At 43.9% G+C, this 19,783-nt stretch overlaps 1 protein-coding gene across 5 annotated transcripts in view; it reads right to left on the bottom strand.

Moving 5' to 3' along the window:
• Positions 1-19,783, bottom strand: part of NME7 (NME/NM23 family member 7) — a 310,951-nt gene that overhangs the window by 3,990 nt on the left and 287,178 nt on the right. Inside the window, exon 12 of one of the 5 annotated variants that reach the window (XR_003852753.1) lies at positions 15,141-15,235. The exons of the other annotated variants lie outside the window; for them this stretch is intronic. The gene's annotated coding sequence lies outside the window, so the exon portion shown is untranslated. The remainder of the gene's footprint in view (positions 1-15,140; positions 15,236-19,783) is intronic. 5 annotated transcript variants of the gene reach the window in all.

Raw genomic sequence — 19,783 nt, 5'->3', positions numbered from 1 at the left:
ACCAAAACCTGAATAATCAGAATGACACAAGCAGGAAAACAAAGAATATACACAAATATCAACACTCCACCATTACTCACAACAACAATAAAACATTAAGCAACTACTTGACACTTTCATTCATGCTTTTTAATGCTCAATCCATAATAAAGAAAATACCCATCATCAACGACCTACTTCAAGATGACAAACCAGATTTCATAGCGATCACGGAAACATGGGTAAAAAACACAGACACAGTAACAATCAACCAAACCAACAACTCTACCTACAGAACTTTTTCTATCCCCAGGCCAAAAAAGAAAGGCGGAGGCCTAATACTACTCATCAAAAAAAACCTTGAGATGAAATTACTCCCAACAAACTCCCACTGGAAATTGCACTATTTGACTCACCAAATCTACAAATCTGATATATTGCCCCCCGAATACGCTTGATCGGAACTGCTCACCACTTATTGAATTCTTGTTGACTAAAATATCTATCAACAAACCCATAATCATCCTAGGTGACTTCAACATACATATAGATACCGTCCCCCCACTCTCCACATGCTCATCAATCATTGACGCATTCGCATCTCTAGGCCTTAATCAAATCATCAATGGCCCAACGCACAAAGCAGGTCACACACTAGACCTTGTCTTCATCAACACTGACATATGGACTAACCACAAAACAAAGATCACGAAGATACCTTGGTCGGACCATTCTATAATCCACACAAATTTACATTCAAGCCGTAAATTTACAACAAAAAACCCACCAAAATCATTCTCATACCGACCACCTTTTTGCATCGAAATACTTCAAGAAAATTTACAATCAGAACTATCAAACATAGACCTATCAAATGCAGAAAACGCTACCTCGTCATGGCTCACCATAACTAAAACAATAGCAGATAAGATAAACCCCATGATAAAGAACACAAAACATCAGAACCAATGGTACAATGAAAACATCAGATCAGCCAAATGGGAACTCAGAAAAAAAGAGAAATAATGGAGGAATAACAACAAAACAACCACACTACTTAACGCATACAGAGTGCAGCTAGCAGAATACAAAAAAACTCATCATCAAAACAAAAAAATACTTCTACTCAAACAAAATAAACAAATACCAACATAACCCTAAGACGCTTTTCAACATCGTAAAAAACCTAACCAAATCATCCAAATATGGCCAGATACAATCAACAACCAAGATCACCAGTAATGACTTTGCTGATTTCTTTAATGAAAAAAAAAAAAAACCTTATAAATAGCAATCTCAACAAAAATTCGCAGGGCGAAAAAATACAGAACCTTCAGACTTCAAATTGGACCAACTTTGAGACAGCATCATCTCTGGAAATACAAACGATCATAAAAAAAATGAATCCAGCAAAACACCCTATTGATGCCATACCCATTACAATGATTAAAAATATTGAACCAGCAATAACTAAAACACTAACTGAAATCGTAAACCTATCACTCACTGAAGGAATCTACCCAGAATGCCTAAAATCTGCAATAATCAAACCCATTATGAAAAAGAACAATCTTGATCCAGAAAACCCACTGAACTACCGACCCATAATCAAACCTACCCTTCATTGCCAAAATCATTGAAAAAATAGTCCACTCCCGTCTCAGCGACCACCTTGAAGAAAACAACATCCTACTATCCACGCAATTTGGCTTCAGGAAACAACTGAACACGGAGACACTACTACTCAAAGGTTTCGAAAACGGCCACAGCTACCTTCTAGTACTACTCGACCTATCAGCAGCCTTTGACAGTAAACCACTCCATCATGACTGAACGGCTATCAGAAATTGGTACAAAAGAAAAAACCCTACAATGGTTCACATCTTACCTATCACAAAGAACCTACCAAGTGTTGATCGACGACACCCTTTCAAAAAAAATAAACCTAAACACGGGAGTACCCCAAGGCTCCGCTTTATCAGCGACACTCTTCAAAATTTATCTGCTTCCGATATGCCACTTCCTCTCAAACCTTAATCGGACACACTTCATATATGCCAATACACAACTCACTAGAAGAAACCTACAAAAAAATAGCCACGTACCTAAACAGAATAAAACAAATACTAACCAACATGAAACTCATCCTTAACTTCGATAAAACTGAAATAATCTTATTGGATAGAAAGAACAACACTCCTCAACTTCCACTACTCAACCTAATAAACCAAAATGTGGCTATCTATCCAGTCAATCATGCCCGCAATCTAGGAGTCATAATCAACAAGGAACTTTCCTTCAAGAACCACATCACAACTAAAATCAAAGACAGATATCAAACTCCTAACACTACGACAATTAAAACCTTTCCTCGCCCCCAATGACTTCAGATCAGTACTCCAACTACTCATCTTCTCCAACCTGAACTATTTTAACTCCCTCCTGTTCAACTTACCTCTTAACACCATCCGACCACTCCAAATCCTGCAGAACGCAGCGGCAAGAATACTCACTGGATCTAAAAAACACGATCACATTACTCCTACACTTATATCACTACACTGGCTCCCAATAAAATTTAGGATAGAATATAAAATACTATCCATAATACATAAAATAATTTATGAAAAACAAACTGGCTAAGTCCATCCATAAAATTGCATTCTCCAAACAGAAACCTCAGATCAGCAAATAAAGGTCTTTTAAAGATTCCACCTACTCGCTATAAACAACTCACGTCAACACAAAATAGAGCAATTTCTCTAGGAAGCCCTAAACTCTGGAACACCCTCCCAATCGAACTCAGAACACAAGAAAACTTTTAAACTTTTAAAAAAGAGCTAAAAACATGGATGTTTACCAAAGCATATCAACTCAACCAATGACTCGAACTCCAATGCTAAAAAACTAGTGAACTCAACACAAGATGATATAACAATGAACTGAAATGTGTAAAGAGTAACATTTAAACTAAGTTTATAAATTGATACCTTTTATGTTAGCAACCATATGTAACTTTTGGAAACTCTGTTAATCATCAAAACTTTGTAAACCGTTGTAATGGCGAAACCGAACGGCGGTATATAAAACTCGATAAATAAATAAATGAGTGATTTCAATTACCCCAATGCTGCCTGAGTAAATGTCACATGAGGGTATGCTAAGGAGATAAAGTTTATAAATGAAATAAATGACTGCATCATGAAGCAGATGTACAAGAACCAACAAGAGAGGGGAGCTATTTTTGACCTAATCCTTAGTGGATGGAACATGTGATTTGATGTGCGACGCAATGGTGTTGGGGCTACTTGGTAATATTTATTTATTTTTATTTAAAGCTTTTTATATACCGGCATTCGTAGGACACATCATGTCGGTTTACAGGTAACGGTGAAAGGAAATTACAATAAACGATGATAGCAGGATAGATGGATAACATAAGAGTACATTTTTATAGATGGTCAACGAGCAATGTGAAATTTGGTTGAACTAAATGGATTTTTAGGTTATCCATATTAAAATTAAACAAACATATGAACTTATACTCAATATTAGGGAGATATATGAACTTATGTACAAATGATGGCAGGGGGAAAGGGGGGCTGGGAGGGAGGGAGCGGGGAAGGAGATAGAGCAGAGGTGGGGGGTGGGGAGGGGGTGCGGGGATGGATGTGGGGCAAGGAGAGGAGGGGTGATAATAGTGATCATATGATATAGTGATCATATGATCAAATTTGACTTGATAACTGTGGAGAGGACACAAAGGAAATGTACTACAATAGCATTTAACTATCAAAAGGGAGACTATGATAAAAGGAGGAAAATGGTTAGGAAAAAAATGAAAGGAGCAACTGCAAAGTTTGAGTTTACCTCAGACATGGATGTTGTTTAAAATTACCATCTTGGAAGCCCAGACCAGATGTATTCCATGCATCAAAAAAGTTGGAAGGATGGACAAATGACTGCCTGCATGGTTAAAAGGTAAGGTGAGAGAGAAACTGTTCTAGCCAAAAGAGCATCTTTCAAAAAATGGAAAAGGGATCCGAATAAAGAAAACAGGAAACAGCATAAGCACTGGAAAGTTAAATGCAAAGCATTGATAAGGAAGGCAAAGAAAGAATTTGAAAAGAAGCTTGCTATGGAAGCAAAAACCTCAGGTACATTCTGAAGCAAAAAGTCAATTGAACCATTAGATGATCAAGGGGTACAAGGCCATAGCAAATAATTAAATGAATTCTTTACAGAGGAAGATTTGACATATAGCCATGCCAGAAGTGATATTTAAAGGTGATGATTCAAAAGAAGTGAAACATCTCAGTGAATGTGGAAGATGTAATAGGGCAAATTGATAAACTAAAGGTTAGCAAATCACCTGGACCAGATGGTATACATCCCAGAATGCTGAAAGAACTGAAAACTGAAATTGCAGACTACTATCAATAATTAAAATCCGCTATAGTACCTGAAGACTGAAGGGTTGCCAACATAACTCTAGCTTTTAAGTTCCAGAAGTGATCGAGGAAACTACAGACCAGTGAGCTTGACATCAGTACTGGGAAAAATGGTTGAAATTATTATAAAAGAACAAAATTACTGAACATATAGATAGTCATAATTTAATGGAACAAAGCCAACATGGATTCAGAAAAAGGAAATCTTGCCTCCCCAATCTACATTTTTTTTGAAGGCAAGAACAAACACGTGGATAAAAGGTGAGGCAGTTGCCAGTGCATCTGGATTTTCAGAAAGCATTTGACAAACTATCTCATGAGACTCTTGAGAAAATTAAAAAAATCAAGGGATAGAAGGTAATGTTCTATTGGGGATTGAGAATTGGTTAAAAGATAGAGAAAAGGGCTTAAATGGTCAATTTTCTCAATGGAGTAAGGTGAATAGTGTAGTGCCCCAGGGATCTGTTCTGGGACCACTGCTTTTTAACCTATTTAAAAATGACCTACAAATGGGAACAAGTGAGGTGATCAAATTTGCTGCTACAAAATTATTTAAAGTTGTTAAATCACAAGATGATTGTGAGAAATTGCAAGAGGACCTTGTGAGACTGGGCATCAAATGACAGATGACCTTTAATGTGGACAAGTGTAAATATTAAAAATAAAAAAATACCATAAGGAATCACATTTATGGACTAAGTCTATGATTAAATATAAGGCAAATGAGTGCAGGTAGTGCTTATTATGAGTGTCTTTGTTTTGTGTGTATGTGGGCTTTTGGTGTTTGTTTTCAGTAATCTTCCCTACACCACATCAGATACTGTTATCTACCTGTATTTATCATTTTAAACAGTACTAGGGCTATAGCACACTCCATCAAACAAATTGCTAGCATATTTAAGACAAATTTAAGAAAGCATTTTTATTTTTGGTCAGCTGTGGAATTTGTTGCCAGAGAATATGGTCAAGTCAGTTTAACAAAAAAAAAAAAAAAAAAAAGAGACAGGTCCATTAATTATTAGCCAGGTAGACATAGGTATCACCACTTCTAGAAATAAGCAATAGGGAATAGATTTCCTCATCATGATCTGCCAAGTACTTATGTCTTTGACTGGCCACTGCTGGGGATAGGATACTGTGTTTGATAGACCTTGATCTTCTTATGGTCTTATATTCATTGCAAAATTGGTTGAAATAATAGCTGCTTTTATTGAAAAGGTAGAGAAAAGAAACGGGGAGAGCAGAGGTGCTTACAGGTGCTCTAGGACAGCAGGATGTTAGTCCTCACACATGGGTGACATCATCGGATGGAGCCTGCCACGGAAAACTTATGTCAAAGTTTCTAGAAACTTTGACAGGCACACTGAACATGCCCAGCATGCCACTATTCTTGAAGGATCCCTCTTCAGTCTCGTAACATAGAATTAAGAAAAAAATAAAATAAACATAGGAGAAACCCAACTCCAGGGGGTAGTGGGCAGGTTTTGTGAGGACTAACATCTTGCTGTCCTAGAAGAACACCTGTTACAGCTAAGCAACTCTGCTTTCTCCTAGGACAAGTAGTCCCTAAACATGGGTGAATCTCTAGCTAGAGGCTACTCCCAAATAACGATGAGATCAACAGACACCTAACCAGGTGCCAACAGGCACAACAACACTGGTACTGTTGGTAACAGAGGGAGATAGCCTGAACCCGAACAATGGGCCCTAGGCATGAAGAGTTGTGTTCTACAGCTGAAAGATTCTGAAAGACGGACTGGCTGAAACTGCTATTGTGTCAGCCATTGCTGTCCAGACAGTAGTGAGAGGCAAAGGTGTGGAGAGAACTCCATGTCACAGCCTTGCAGATCTCGTCCATGGGGGACTGCTCGCAAGTGGGCCACAGAAGACATCATGGCTCTGATAGAATGAGCCTTGACATGGCCCCCAAGCTGCAGTGCCACCTGAACGTAGCAGAAGTTTGTCAGAGTCTACTTAGTAACAGCAATTCCCAATCTATTCCTATCAAAAGAGATGAAGAGTTGCGGGACTGCCTCTGGCCTGCTGTTCACTCCAGGTAGAAGGCTAAGGCTCTCTTGCAATTAAAGCTGTGCAGAGCCCACGTGCCATGTGCAAATGAGGATTGGGAAAAAAGGTGGGCAGGATGATTGACTGGTTAAGATGGAAAACTGTCACCACCTTAGGCAGAACTTAGGGTGGTTCTGCGCATGCACCCTATCATGAAATAACTGTATAGGGTAGATACGTCACCAAGGCCTGAAGCTCGATGACTCTGCACGCGGAAGTGACTGCCGCCAAAAACATGACATTCCAGGTCAGGTACTTGAGGTCACAGGAGCACAGCAGCTCAAAATGAGCCCTCATGAGCTGAGCCAACACCATATTGAGGTCCCAAGACACAGTGGGAGGTCACGGGGGGAAGGGCTTCAGATGAAGCATCCCACCAGGGGCTACACACAGAGATGGGTGAACCATCCACATCCTGGTGGTAGGTACCAATAGCACTCAGGTGTACCTGAACGGAGTTGGTTTTTAAACCAGCATCCAAGAGGTGCAGGAGAACAGATCCAAGCCATGGTGCTCACACCACATGGAAAACCTCCTCCATTTCAGGCCACAAGACTTCCTAGTGGAAGGCTTCCTGGAAGTAACGAGGACGCAAGACACCTCATCAGATAGGTCAAGGGGCTGCAGAATTAAGCTCTCAACATTCATAAGAACATGCCATACTGTGTCAGACCAAGGGTCCATCAAGCCCAGCATCCTGTTTCCAACAGTGGCCAATCCAGGCCATAAGAACACTAAGAAGATCCCATGCTACTGATGCAATTAATAGCAGTGGCTATTCCCCAAGTCAACTTGATTAATAGCAATTAATGGACTTCTCCAAGAACTTATCCAATCCTTTTTTAAACACAGCTATACTGACTGCAATAACCACATCCTCTGGCAACAAATTCCAGAGTTTAATTGTGCGTTGAGTGAAAAAGAACTTTCTCCGATTAGTTTTAATTGTGCCACATGCTAACTTCATGGAGTGCCCCCTAGTCTTTCTATTATCTGAAAGAGTAAGTAACCGATTCACATCTACTCGTTCTAGACCTCTCATGATTTTAAACACCTCTACCATATCCCCCCTCAGCTGTCTCTTCTCTAAGCTGAAAAGTCCTAAACTCTTTCCTCATAGGGGAGCTGTTCCATTCCCTTTATCATTTTGGTCGCCCTTCTCTGTACCTTCTCCATCGCAATTATAGCTTTTTTGAGATGGGGTGATCAGGATTGTACACAGTATTCAAGGTGCGGTCTCACCATGGAGCGATACAAAGGCATTTTATTTATTTATTGAGTTTTATATACCGTCATTCGGTAATGCCATCACAATGGTTTACATATTACAATAGGGGGATAAAAGGTTACATATTTTCAAAAAGGATATATATATATAGGCAACATTGTCAGGGTAAAGGTAGGGTAGATGTATAGAGGGGGTGGGAATAGATACAAACAGGTTAAAGTAGAGCAGGTGGGGTAAAAAGGGGTGATGTAATAATGTAGAAGTTAACAAGCTAAGGGAACGTGAGTTATCAGCTGGAGGTGGTTCGGAGTATTGTTGTCCATGGAAACTGAGCATGTCAAAAGTTCATTTGGGAGTTCAGTTGCTGAGGTATTGTTGTGAGAGTTTGGATGTCATTGTAAGCTTTGAAGAAAAGCTGCTTTTTCAGATTCTTTTTAAATGTTTTTAAATTGGATTGCATTCTAAGTTCCAATTATGACATTTTCCATTTTATTCACCATTCCCTTTCTAATAATTCCCAACATTCTGTTTGCTTTTTTGACTGCCACAGCACACTGAACCGACAATTTCAATGTGTTATCCACTATGACGCCTAGATCTCTTTCTTGGGTGGTAGCATCTAATATGGAACCTAACATTGTGTAACTATAGCATGGGTTATTTTTCCCTATATGCATCACCTTGCACTTATCCACATTAAATTTCATCTGCCATTTCGATGCCCAATTTTCCAGTCTCACAAGGTCAGAGACAAGGCCTGGAGGTTGGGGGTTGTGCTGCCTGCCCGTTCCTTCATGAAGAGGTCTGGGGAAGTCCCCAGACTGATCAGTTCCTGGAGGGAAAGATCCTAGAGGAGCGGGAACCAGATTTGTCTCTGCCAGTGAGGGGCTATAAGGATCATAGTCCCTCCATACTATCAAAGCTCCAGAGGAATCGGAAGATATGCGTACAGAAGACCCTTGCCCCAATGGTGGGAAAGGTGTCAGAGACTGGTTTGCCGTCTGCTCTGTGCAGGGAGCAGAACTGATCCACCTTCCTGCTGCAGGGGTATGCGAACAGATACATGTCTGGTGTTCCGCAGCGACTGAAGATCCGATCCGCCGCTGCCTGATTTAGGGACCACTCATGGGCCGGAAGGCGTGACTCAGCCTGTTTCCCACCACATTCTCCATCCCAGTCAGATACATGGCTCAGACCAACATACCTTGGGACAGAACTTATGACCAAATCTGCACCATCTCCTGGCATAGGAGACATAACCTCGCACCTCCTTGCTTGCTGATGTACCACATCGCCACCTGGTTGTCAGTCTGGATCAGGATCGCCCTGTTGGCTAGCCAATCTCTGAACACCCAAAGGGCATACCAGATTGTGCGGAGCTCCAGGAAGTTGATTTGACATTGACTGGGCAGACCACAGGCCCCGGTGCCCTGCACCCCAATCCAAACTGGAAGCATCTGTGGTGAGTACAGTTTGGCAGGGGGCTCTAAATTGGAAAGACTCCCACACCAAGACAAGAAGCATGGAGAGGCGGAGTAATGCGGATGGAAACATGGATGTCCAAGGTGGCCTGCTGCGACTGGGACTGCAAGGTCCATTGAGCTCTATGCATATGTAAGTGAGTGAATGGAGTAACATGGATGATCGCGGCCATGTGTCCCAGGAGTTACACCGTGTGGCAAGCTGAAATCTTCCAGATCCGTTGGACCACTCCCACCATGGACACCAGCATGAGCGCCTGATCGTGGAAAAGAAAAGCTATGGCCTGAGCCATGTCTAACAGGGCACCAATGAAGCCCAACTGAGGTGACGGGTCGAGATGGGACTTCAGGTAGTTGATGATGGACTCCAGGGAGTCCAATACCCGAATAGTCAAGTGCAGGGATCGTTCTGCTTCCGCCTGGGTAGCACTCTTGACCAGCCAATTGTCCAGGTAGGGAAACACCTGCATGCCCTACCTGTGGAGGTGTGCACCCACAATGGCCAGACATTTGGTAAAGATGTGTGGGGCAAAGGCCAGTCCAAACAGCAATACCTTGTACTGGAAGTGTCGCCTGCCCACCACAAACCATAGATACTTCCTCTGACCGTGGAAGATCTTAATGTGAGTGTAGGTGTCTTTTAGATGAGGGAGCAAGCCAGTCCCCTCTTTTCAGGAGGGGAATCAGGGTGCCCAGAGAGACCATCTTGAACTTTTTTATTCTTAGAAATTTGTTCAAGGCTCTCAGGTCTAGAATAGGACAGAATCCCCCAGTTCTCTTTGGAATCAGGAAATATCGGGAGTAGAACCCTTGTCCTCACTGCTTCAGTGAAATGGGCTCGACAGCCCTGGCTGTTATGAGGGTGGAGTACTCCTCCAAAAGCATGTCCTGATGCATCATTGGACCCCCAGAAAGTTCAGCCTGTACTCCCGACGAAAAATGGACAGAACCCACTGGTCCAAGGTGACGCCAGGCCAACAGTCCGCAAAGAACTGCAGCCTGCCTCCGACTAGAGGCTCTTGCATCAAGGGTACAGGCGGCTGGCTTATGCTCCCTCGCAACCAGTCAAAACCCCATGGCGGGGCTTGGCTGGGGGGCCGGCTGAAGTTTGGGGGGGGGCCATTGCTGCCTGGGGCAGCCCCTATAGCGCACCTGCTGCGATTGGAAGTGAGAAGCAGGAGGATAGTATTTCCTCTGGAAGTAGAAGGACCTCCTCAGACCCTGTCAGAAGGACTTCTTGGCCTAGGATAGCAGGTCCAACATACTGACCGAGAGATGCTGGAAGGTCTCATGATGATCCTTTAACTGAGCCACAGCATCCTTCAACTTGTCCCCAAAGAGATTCTCGTTAGTACATGGCAAGTCTGCGAGCCTCTCCTGCACCTCTGGAAGGACAGCCAAGACCTGCAGCCAGGCCATCCTGCAGGCACCAATGCACACGGCCACCACCCTTGCCACAATCTCAAAGACATCATAGGTGGAATGAACCTCATGCTTGCCACATTCAAGACCCTACTGCACAACCATCAAGAAAGCGCCCTGCTGCTATTGGGGCAGATGCTCGTCCATGTCCTGGATCTGTTTCAGAGGTTACGAGAATACTGCATCCTATATAGCTGGTAAGAGGCAATATGTGCAATCAGGATGGTGCCTTGAAAAACCTTCAGATGGCATCGATGGCCCCGGAACCGGACGAGGCAATGAAGGCTTTGGCGGTGCCTCCGGCATCAAAGGGCCTTCCTCCACTGAGGAACCCACAATGGAAATGGCATTAACAGGAGGTGGCAACGGTGCCTGATGGGGCATCGATGGCACCCCTGGCATCGGCTGTGTGGGGAGAACGCTGAGAAGAGCATTGAGGCGCTCCAGCAGCAGCACCAACATGGAGAGCGCAGGCTCTAACACCGGTGGAGGCACTGGCGGGGCCAGTAGCTCGATGCCCTGCAGGGCTCAAACCACCGCCAAGTGCACCTTGCATTCTAGCTTCTCCTCAAAGGCCAACAACGAACAGCTGAGGAGAAGGCTAGGCCAGACCACCTTCGGAGCCCTGAGGAAGATCCATGCCTGGTACCAGAATCGGTGGGAATGCCTTGGAGCCCTGGCGTCGATGAAGAGCAGTACCTCCTCACTGTAAGGTCACTTCGGGGGCATCACAGAAGAAGCTGATGCCAACCTGAGTCCGGTACCGTGCAAGGACCGAGACCAGTGGCGATGTTTCCGGGGTTTCCCATGGTGCTCGGCCCAGCCTTTCCCTGGAGCCGAGGAGGAGACGATCCAGAAGTCCTTGAGCGAGAGGAGGCTGATAAAGGCCAGTCTCCAGTCCCCCTTTCTCCACCGGCGGCCCCAGTGGAGGGATGGACACCAAGGGATCGGTGTCCATCAGTTCCCCATGGCCCTTTGGAGTTGATGCTCCCAACTCTGATGTCGAGGGCTCAGACTTCTTCGATCAGCTTCTCCTTCTTGTCCAGGTGGTCACGCCGGCCCTTGGGAGTCATCTCGCAGAAATGACACCCCCAATTGTGCGATGCCCCCAGGCATAGGATTACACTTCATGCAGATCCGTAAGGTACATATTCTGAGGGCACAGGGGGCACCAACAAAAACCTGATGATGCCATGATGAAAACAGCTAGCAAGCGATCGATGACCAGCGGATGCCCGAAGGACTCTGCAACTGGGATCTGACCGCACCGAATGAAGAACTTACTGTGCCACGAGCCTAACTAAAGCTGGAAAGAAGTTGAAAGGGACCCAGCGCAGGAAAAGTAAACAAAAAAAAAAACAAAACAACCCAACCATGGAACGTAGTTTTTCAAAAGAAAAAAAAAAAACAACTCCACAACTGCGAGATGACAGCTCTGCAGAAGAGACTGAAGAGGAACCCCATGTGGATGTGTGGATAGTGGCATAAGTTTTCTGTGCCGATCTCCATCTGATGATGTCACCCACGTGTGAGGACTACCATCCTGCTTGTCCTAGGAGAAATATTGAAATGTCCTGCCATAAAAGTTCAATGCCGTGTCAGCTAGCTTGGCATATCTGGTTTTGTTTTATAAAGAATAAGTGCAGAGTCTCATCTCCAAGGCAGTGCTTGCACAAGACCAGGAGAGTTAAAGTATAACTGTCAGCCCTGCGGACCTTTGCTCAGAGTGTTAAGGACACTAACAAGCCAAAGAGAATACACATCTTTATTCTTCACACAGGTTAAAGCTACAGTCCTAGCTAGCTTTACCGAGCTGAAACAAATAGTATATGTATAGCGCTGCCTCTTCTGCTTCACATTTTATTGGAAAAACAGAAATGTGAACACTAAAGCAAGAAAAGTAACATTTTGTAAAACATACTTTAAAAATTAGTTTTCTGCATCTTTTCCTGGAACAGAAACAGTATCCAACATCACTAATGATTATGAGAGCTATTTGATTGGTCACCAGAAAGCAGCTTCAACCCTGACTGGACAATGAAGTTCATCATCAGATGCTGGCTGGCTGGCTAGCAAAGTTTGCTGGGATATTCAGCGGGGTGGGGGAGCTGCTGAATGTAAGTGGCTATCTTAAAGGTAGTTGGATGAGTTTAGCCAGTTAGCTTCAGGAATGTTCTTCAGCTGCCCTAAATTTAGCCAACTAGGCTACTCTGATAATGCTGAAAAGTGGGGTTATCCATATAACGGTACTCTGTCCTGGAAAGCCCCTGGATCATCCCTGACATAGTTGGATAACTTTTTAGCTGGATAGCAAGATATCTGGCTATCCAAGTGGGTGGGATATCTGGCTATCCAAGTGGGTGGGATTTTTAAGTCCTGACATTTGGCTAACAGCCAAACTTAGCCAGACAAATGTGCTGAATGTTCATCTCTGTATTCAAGATGCAATTAGGAGCAGGAAAAGAAAAGTAGTTTTATAGAAACATTTTCAAGGAAGTCATTGTAAAGTAAAATACACTGCAAAGTCAACTTTATAGCACTATGGTGTATCACTATATACACATTCAAAATCTGAGGGCTAGCTGAAAATAAACATTCAGCAAATGTAATTTTTACATCACAAAATTAAATTTAATGCCTATAGTACTATTTGAATATTCATATTTACTTTTCATGACAGGCTGCTTACAGTCCCAAAAAATCAATGTAAATCCCAACCACACACAGCCACTACTAAATATTTTTTGTTGTAACAAGCAAATAAGATGCCAGCTAAAGTATCTAAAACAAAATGTAAATATCTGATTTCTCCTTTCTTTCCCATCTCAGCAGAGAGGTGGAAAGGAAAAACATATCGGAAAAGCCAAATGTTATTCTGGGTCATGAAGCTAGATAGCTGGTTAGCTAGCTATCTGATGGCTACTTATTAACTTATTAATGCTTAGTCATTGGCTAAAACATGAAGCAATTTGTGGAACAAAGCCAGGGGGTCAGGGTTACAGGGCTTTTACTCTCTTTACTGCTTCAGTGGGAAGGATTCATGGCACCTTTTTATTGGACATTACCATTTACCGTTTCTGACTTGCTCTTGTAACAACTTGATTTAGATTTCTCCAGCTCGCCAACCTCATTTCTAACATCTTTCATACCCAATGCCTTGCTAGCATGAGACTCAAATACCAATTCAAAGTCCAACCACTAATTTGCACTAATCGGACATCTCCTTCCAAGACCCAAAATAGCAGGTTCTTCAGGAACAATCCCTTACAAAACACTCATCTATGTCGTCTTTTCTGCCTGCCTATTCAGCTACCTCAGCATTTTCCTGCTCCTTGGACCTCGAGGAGTAAGTAATGTGAATACTTATTTTAGGCCCAGACTACACTTTATAGGAACCTTACCCTCCCCACACACCATCTTTATTCTCTTACTTGGTGCATGTATTTAATTGTATTTATGATGAATGTTTTGTTTGATTTATTTCTTTGTGTATGTATTTCATTAAAAGCCACCCAGAACCGTGTTATATGCAGCATATAAATATTTTAAATAAATTCATATATAAAGAAGTTGGCTTACCTGTAAACAGGGTTCTCCATCATCCATATGACTTGTTTGATGTCATCTGATGGCACCAACATGGATCAAGCTCCTAGAGCTCAGTAAAAGTATTACTAAGTATGAGCAGGAGTTCCCATGCACACATGATTTCTTGTGAGTCCCTCAGTTACTTCCAGAGCTTAAGCTTTAGCGAGGTAGTCAACTCTCCAAGGAGGCAGATGGGTATTAATTATGATTCATCTTTCTGTCTACAGAGCACCCTGTTTACAGGAAAGCAAATTTGCTTTCTCAGTTGTCAAGCAGACATGAATCAACCAGCTTGGGGAGACCCAAGCTGAGGGTTGCATTGTGGAGCAATTATTGATCAGATAACCCAGCCTCCACCACCTTACAGTGCACTACTGGGTGAACAGGTTACACAGAACTGCTTGTCCAACATTACTGTCTCTTCCAGACATGTTGTCTAGATAATAGTAGGACTTAGTAGCAGCTTTGTATATGTTTTCAATGGAAGTGGCCCTAAGATGAGCCACTGAAGCTGCCATGTCTCTCAGTTAATGAGCTTTGACAGAGTCTGTAATCTGTAAGCCAGCCAGTGCATAACAATGCACTATACAGCCCACTAGCCAATTAGTTCTTTTGGCAACTGTCCTCCCCAACTTATTGGATCAACAGACTAACAGCTGAGAATGTTAATAGTGTACTTGAATCCCCTTCAAATAACGTGCTAAGGCTCTGTTGCAGTCCAAGGAGTGAAGAGCCCATTCTCCTTTGTGTGCATGCAGTCTTAGAAAGAAAATAGGCAACACAACGGCTTGGTTAATGTGGAATATAGATACCATTTTAGAAAAAACTTGTTCTCATATGGGTAAATTCTGAAAGGTGTGCGTGCGCACACTGATTTTATACTTACCCTAATCTCCCTTCCCCTCTCCAACCCCTAATTCCTACCTTTTCTTGTTTTTTGTTTCCCCAACGTACTTCAGGGTCCGACCCGAAGTTGTGTGCGCCAGCAGCGGAGACAGCGATCAATGCTCGATCACCTTCTGTTGAAGAAGAGAAGCTACTTTCAGAAGTGGTTTAGTTGATCGAGAAAATTTTTTTTATGCTGCTAGATTCCATTTTATTTTATCATTTTATTGTTTTAACTTATTTATTTTTAAGATCTGATGCTTATGATTAGGGTTTTAGTATTGGTTTGTTATATGTTAGTTTTTATGATTCATATATTGTTGTTTGATCTTAATTGATTGTGAATGTGCAATTTGTAGATCGCCGAGAGCTCTGGCAGTTAGGTGATGAATAAATACAAATAAATAAATGTCAGAACTGCAGACAACCATCCATTTAACAAGAGGGGTCCGAGAAAAGCACAAAAGGTAGCCATTACAATCTTCAGAACCCACTTTAAGGAAGGACTGAACCTTCCTGCCCCCCCCCCCCCCAAGCAAAGGAGGTAGGCCTCAGGGGCATCAAAAATTAGTCCTGGGATTAGGCTGCAACTGCTGATGAGTCTTCCTGTTGATGCCCTTCCTTCTGGCAACTTCTAGCAGGCAGCTGCTGCTGCTGCTAAAGAGTCAGAGTAGCTCAAAGACATTGAAAAGAATGTCTTTGGGGAAAAAAGATGCTTATAAGAAAAGTACTGCCATTGGGCTGGGGCTAGCTGGTTTCCCAACACTGCAGAAAGCAACTGCAGAGTGGACTGATGCTTTTTACTCAATGTCACCATTTCTTGACCTTAAAACTGAACAATTTTTTCCCCTTTACAGGGCACATCTGCCAAACTGTGATGCACATCTTCATGAAGGCCACTCACTCACAAACACATGAGTCTTCTGGGTCCTATAGAAGCAACCAAGTTTCTGGCCTTGGTGTTGAAAACTTCATAGCAAGTTTGCTTACCATAAATGGTGTACTCCTTAGACAACAGGATCAATTTATCCATGACATATGGATGATATCATCTGATGATGCAAAATGGACCACTCTCTCTAAGCTCATAGAGCTTTTGCTCTACTGAGAATGTGCAGAAATTTGTGCATGAGTGTTACTTCATGAGGTCCTTCAGTTGATATTAGAGTTAAGTCTAGATAATTAGTCAACTCTCCAGGGAGGTGAGTGGGTATTTAGCATGGCTAATTAATCCTGCTATTTACGGAGAACACTGTTTACAGCAAGAAAACTTGCTTTCTGCATCAACAAGCAGGGCTGAATTAGCCATGACACATGGGGAATCCCAAGCTGAGAGCTGCATTGGAGCCAATTCTGAATAAGTAATCTGGACCCATCACGGACTACTGGGTGAACAGGTTACTCAAAACTGCTTTTCCAAATTTACTGTCACTTTTTGATAATTTGTCCAAACAGTAACGGGACATGAAAGTGTGCACTGACAACCAAGTTGCAGCTTTGCAGATGTCAAATAGGTACTGCACTCAGATGAGCCACTCGTGTGGCCATGGCTCTCATTTGATGTTTCTTGATAAAATCTGTGATCTGGATGCCTGCTAAGGTATAAATGTGCGATACAGTCCACTAGTCATTTGGACAATATTGATTTGACTACAACTATGCCCAATTGGTTAAGACTGTAGGAGGCAAATAGCTGTGAGGACCGATGATGTGGCTGGGTTTTTTTCCTGTAGAAAGCCAAGGCTTGGGTACAGTCAAAGTCTATTTGAGGATAACCCCATTGTTGGAAGATCGAGTTCGCTACTGAGGGGTTGAGAGACCACTCGTGTGGTTGAAAGGTGCGACTCAGTTTGTCTGCCAACACATTGTCCACTCCCAGTAAGTAGGTGGCCCTGAAGTACATCGAGTGGGAGAGGGCCTCCGCCCATATCTGCGCAGCTTCCTGACACAGAAAGTAGGAGCCCATCCCTCCCTGTTTGTTGATGTACCACATGGCCACCTGGTTGTCCGTCTGGATCAGGATGACTTGATTGGAGAGTTGATCCTGAAATACCCTGAGAGCATATCTTATTGCTCGCAGCTCCAGGAAATTTATTTGGTGTTTGGCTTCCTCTGGAGACCAAGACTGCAGATCGGCCATGTGGGCTCCAGCGCCGAGGTTGGAAGCATCGGTGGTGAGAGTTATTTGAGGGTCTGGAGCCTGGAAGGGCAAGCCCTGGGGAGATTGACCTGATTTCTCCACCAGGTGAGAGACTGACGGAGTGAGTCGGTTAGGTTGACAATGGTCGACAGGGGCTGAATGGATTGAGTCCATTGTGACCTTACACTGCATGACTCTCGTGGACAAGCGGGCCATTGGGGTGACCTGAACTGAGGACGAAATGTGTTCCAGGAGGATGAGAAAGTGGTGTGCAGTCGTGGAGCGCTGAGACTGCAGCTGGTGTGCAAGAAACACGAGAGTGAGAGCTCGCTGTCGAGGCAGAAAAGCCTTTGCCTCTAAGGTGTCCACGTCTGCCCCAATGAACTTATGAGATGGGACTAAGTAGGATTTGTCGTAGCCGACAAGAAATCTGAGTGAAATTAGAGTGTGTAAAGTAAGATGTAGGGACGACAGAGCAGCTTGCTGAGTGGGAGCCCTGATTAACCAATCGTCTAGATAGCGGTAGACGTGAACACCTTGAGTCCGGAGGAAGGCTGCAACTACGCCGAGGCATTTTGTGAAGACTCGTGGTGCAGACGTGAGGCCGAATGGAAGCACTCTGTACTGATAGTGCTTGGGGCCTACTAGTAACCTCAGGTATTTGCGATGAGATGGAATTATCGCAATATGAGTGTATGCATCCTGGAGGTCTAGACAGCAGAGCCAGTCTCCTCTTTGTAGAAGAGAAAGAAGAGGGCCCAAGGTTACCATTTTGAACTTCTCTTGCTGGAGGTACTTGTTGAGGGCACGTAGATCCAGAATTGGACGAACGCCTCCTGATTTTTTGGGGATTAGAAAGTACCGGGAATAGAACCCTAGGCCTTGCTGGGAATAGGGCACTGGTTCTATTGCCTCGGACTGGAGGAGGAGGGAGACCTCCTGTTCCAGAAAGATGGAGTGATCGGATGTTCTCCATGTCGGTAGAGGTGGGGAGTCCGGTGGAATGGAGACAAAGTTCAGACGATAACCTTGAGCAATTATTGCTAGGACCCACTGGTCTGAGGTGATTGAATGCCACCTGTTGTTGAAATGGCACAATCGACCTCCCACTGGTATGTGGGGCAATGGAAGCTGGCTGCTGCTTTCTATGCAGGAGTCAAAAACCGGAAGCAGGGCCCGGCTGAGGAGCTGCTTGCGGTTTTTGTTTTCGTGTCTGATGAGACTGGGCTTTTTGAAACTGTCTCGTAGAACGGGTTCTAGTTGGTGGCGGGTAGGACTTCTTCAGGTGGAAGAATGACTTCTTAGAGTCCTTTCTGAAGGACTGTTTTGAAGAGTACTCAGAAGGCATCAGCGAGAGCTGTCTTAGTGTCTCATGATGATCCTTGAGTTCCGCCACCATTCGCTGAATTGGCTTGCCAAACAGATTATCTCCTACACAGGGCAGGTCGGATAACCTGTCTTGTACCTTAGGGCGAAGGTCAGAAAACTTGAGCCAGGCCCATCGTCTGGCCAAGATAGCAGCCGCAAATACCCTGGTAGCAGTGTCAAAGATATCGTAAGATGATCTGATCTCATGCTTGCCTGCCTCAAAACCCTTGTTTACGGGGGTTTGGAGTTGCTCTTGAAATTGCAGAAAACAAAGAGGTTGGCATCTATTCTTTTTGTGTTCACTTGAAATTGCAGAGGCAGGGAGTCTGTTAAGTCTTGTATCTGTTTAAATAAGACCCTATAATATTGGGTCATATAGAGCTGATAAGAGGCAATTCTGGAGATGAGCATTGATCCCTGGAAGACACGGCGACCAATGGCATCTAGAAATTTCTGTTCCTTGTCTGGGGGAAAGGAACTGTGAGGTTTTGATCTCCTTGCTCTTATCTGGGCAGATTCGACAACCACAGACTGGTGATCCAATTGAGGTTTGCGAAAGCCTGGAGCTGACTGAACGAGATAGGTGGTGTCAGCTTTCCTGTGGAATGGAGCCACAGAGCCAGGATGTTCCCAGTTCTTTTTGAGGAGATCCAGAAGAACCTGGTGGATAGGGATAGAGGTTATTTCCTTGGGAGCATCCAGGATTGTAACAGCTCCATCATTTGATGCCTGTCATCTTGTTCAGTCTGTAATTGGAAGGGGAACCAATTCAGACATCTCCTTCACGAAATTTATAAAGGAAAGGTCCTCTGGAGGAGAACGCTTTTTGCTTTCAGTAGGTGAAGGTGGTGAAGGCAAATTATCGGTGTCTGGTGAAGAATCATCAGTCCAGGTGTCATAGGGATCCGCACCTGTTCCTCTAGGGACTAGAGGAGGATGGGGTGGTGGGATTCCTGAAGGTCCTGGTCGAGGCTCCGAAGGACTCAAAGGAATAACAGGAGGCACCGATGAGGGCATCGAAGGCACTTGTGCAGGCATCGAGGGCACCGATGGGTGGATCGGTGGCACCGGATGCATCAGCATCGACGGCTGAGGCATCGGCAGAACTCCCGATGGAGGGATGCGGAACGGTGTTTCTCCTCCCGATGACAAAGCAAGTGGGGAGGGCACCGGA

The sequence above is a fragment of the Rhinatrema bivittatum genome, chromosome 15 (genome assembly GCF_901001135.1).
Source record: "Rhinatrema bivittatum chromosome 15, aRhiBiv1.1, whole genome shotgun sequence".
NCBI lineage: Eukaryota > Metazoa > Chordata > Amphibia > Gymnophiona > Rhinatrematidae > Rhinatrema > Rhinatrema bivittatum.
This window is presented reverse-complemented; position numbering and strand designations above follow the sequence as displayed.